Source organism: Arachis ipaensis, chromosome B06 (assembly GCF_000816755.2).
Source record: "Arachis ipaensis cultivar K30076 chromosome B06, Araip1.1, whole genome shotgun sequence".
NCBI classification, from domain to species: domain Eukaryota; kingdom Viridiplantae; phylum Streptophyta; class Magnoliopsida; order Fabales; family Fabaceae; genus Arachis; species Arachis ipaensis.
Window position 1 is genome coordinate 109,403,934 of NC_029790.2, and position 2,463 is coordinate 109,406,396.

The following is a 2,463-nucleotide window of genomic DNA, read 5'->3' on the forward strand; positions in this document are numbered from 1 at the left end:
TATAGGAACTCAGAATCCAGATAGTGTTATTGATTCTCCTAGTTAAGTATGTTGATTCTTGAACACAGCTACTTTATGAGTCTTGGTCGTGGCCCTAAGCACTTTGTTTTCCAATATTACCACCGGATACATAAATGCCACAGACACATAATTGGGTGAACCTTTTCAGATTGTGAGTCAGCTTTGCTAGAGTCCCCAATTAGAGGTGTTCAGGGTTCTTAAGCACACTCTTCTTTTTGCTTTGGACCTCGACTTTAACCGCTCAGTCTCAAGTTTTCACTTGACACCTTCACGCCACAAGCACATGGTTAGGGACAGCTTGGTTTAGCCGCTTAGGCGAGGATTTTATTCCTGTGGGCCCTCCTATCCACTGATGCTCAAAGCCTTGGATCCTTTTTATCACCCTTGCCTTTTGGTTTAAAGGGGTATTGGCTTTTTCTGCTTGCTTTTCTTTTTCTTTCTTTTTTCTTTTCTCTCTTTTTTTTTTCCGCATATATCCTTTTTTTCTGCAAGCTTTTCACTGCTTTTTCTTGCTTCAAGAATCAATTTTATGATTTTTTAGATCATCAGATAACATTTCTCCTTTTCCCATCATTCTTTCAAGAGCCAACAATTTTAACATTCATAAACAATCAAATTCAAAAATATGCACTGTTCAAGTATTCATTCAGAAAGACAATAGTATTGGCACCACATGAAAATAATTAAACTGTTTTTAAAATTCAAAATTCATGCACTTCTTTTTCTTTTTCAATTAAAAACATTTTTCATTTAAGAAAGGTGATGGATTTATTTTCAAAGCTTTAAGGCATAGACACTTAGACACTAATGATCATGTAATAAAGACACAAACATAGACAAACATAAGCATAAAAATTCGAAAAACAGGAAAATAAAGAACAAGGAAATTAAAGAACGGGTCCACCTTAGTGATGGCAGCTTGTTCTTCCTCTTGAAGATCTTATGGAGTGCTTGAACTCCTCAATGTCTCTTCCTTGCCTTTGTTGCTCCTCTCTCATGGTTCTTTGGTCTTCTCTAATTTCATGGAGGAGGATGGAATGCTCTTGGTGCTCCACCCTTAGTTGTCCCATGTTGGAATTTAATTCTCCTAGGGAGGTGTTGATTTGCTCCCAATAGTTTTGTGGAGGAAAATGCATCCCTTGAAGCATCTCAGGGGTTTCATGATGAGGAGTTTCCTCATGCTCTTGATGAGGTTCTCTCACTTGCTCCATCTTTTTCTTAGTGATGGGCTTGTCCTCATCAATGAGGATGTCTTCCTCTATGTCAATTCCAGCTGAATTGCAGAGGTGACAAATGAGATGAGGGAAGGCTAACCTTGCCATAATAGAGGACTTGTCTGCCACCTTGTAGAGTTCTTGGGATATAACCTCATGAACTTCTACTTCCTCTCTAATCATGATGCTATGAATCATGATAGCTCGGTCTATAGTAACTTCAGACCGGTTGCTAGTAGGAATGATTGAGCGTTGGATGAACTCCAACCATCCCCTAGCCACGGGCTTGAGGTCATGCCTTCTTAGTTGAACCGGCTTCCCTCTTGAATCTCTCATCCATTGAGTTCCCTTTTCACATATGTCCATGAGGACTTGGTCTAACCTTTGATCAAAGTTGACCCTTCTAGTGTATGGGTGTGCATCTCCTTGCATCATAGGCAAATTGAATGCCAACCTTACATTTTCTGGACTAAAGTCTAAGTATTTCCCTCGGACCATTGTAAGCCAATTCTTGGGATCTGGGTTCACACTTTGATCATGGTTCTTGGTGATCCATGCATTGGCATAGAACTCTTGAACCATTAAGATTCTGACTTGTTGAATGGGGTTGATGAGAACTTCCCAACCTCTTCTTCAGATCTCATGTCGGATCTCCGGATATTCGCCCTTTTGAGCTTAAAAGGGACCTTGGGGATCACCTTCTTCTTGGCTACAACTTCATAGAAGTGGTCTTGATGCACCCTTGAGAGGAATCTCTCCATCTCCCATGACTCGGAGGTGGAAGCTTTTGCCTTCCCTTTCCTCTTTCTAGAGGTTTCTCCGGCCTTTGGTGCCATTAATGGTTATGAAAAAACAAAAAGCTTTAGCTTTTACCACACCAAACTTAGAAGGTTACTCGTCCTCAAGCAAAAGAAGAAAGAAGAGAGTAGAAGAAGAAAAAATAGAGGAGATGGAGGGGGCTTTGTGTTTCGGCCAAGGGGGAGAAGTAGTGTTTAGGTTGTGTGAAAAAGAAGGAGTGAAGATGGGTTTATATAGGAGTGAGAGGGGGTATGGTTCGGCCATTATGGGTGGGTTTGGGTGGGAAAGTGGTTTGAATTTGAATGGTGAGGTAGGTGGGGTTTTATGAAGGGTGGATGTGAGTGGTGAAGAGAATGGTGGGGTTTGATAGGGGAGGGGTTTTTAGGGAAGAGGTATTGAGGTGATTAGTGAATGGGTGAAGAAGAGAGAG

The 2,463-nt window shown here is 41.0% G+C and overlaps 1 long non-coding RNA gene across 1 annotated transcript in view; it reads right to left on the reverse strand.

The window, feature by feature from the left end:
- Window positions 228-2,463, reverse strand: part of LOC107648363 — an 18,119-nt gene continuing 15,883 nt past the window's right edge. Inside the window, exons 6-7 of the long non-coding RNA XR_001621894.2 lie at window positions 1,504-1,509; window positions 228-239 (exon numbers count right to left, since the gene is read on the reverse strand). This is a non-coding gene — a long non-coding RNA (uncharacterized LOC107648363). The remainder of the gene's footprint in view (window positions 240-1,503; window positions 1,510-2,463) is intronic.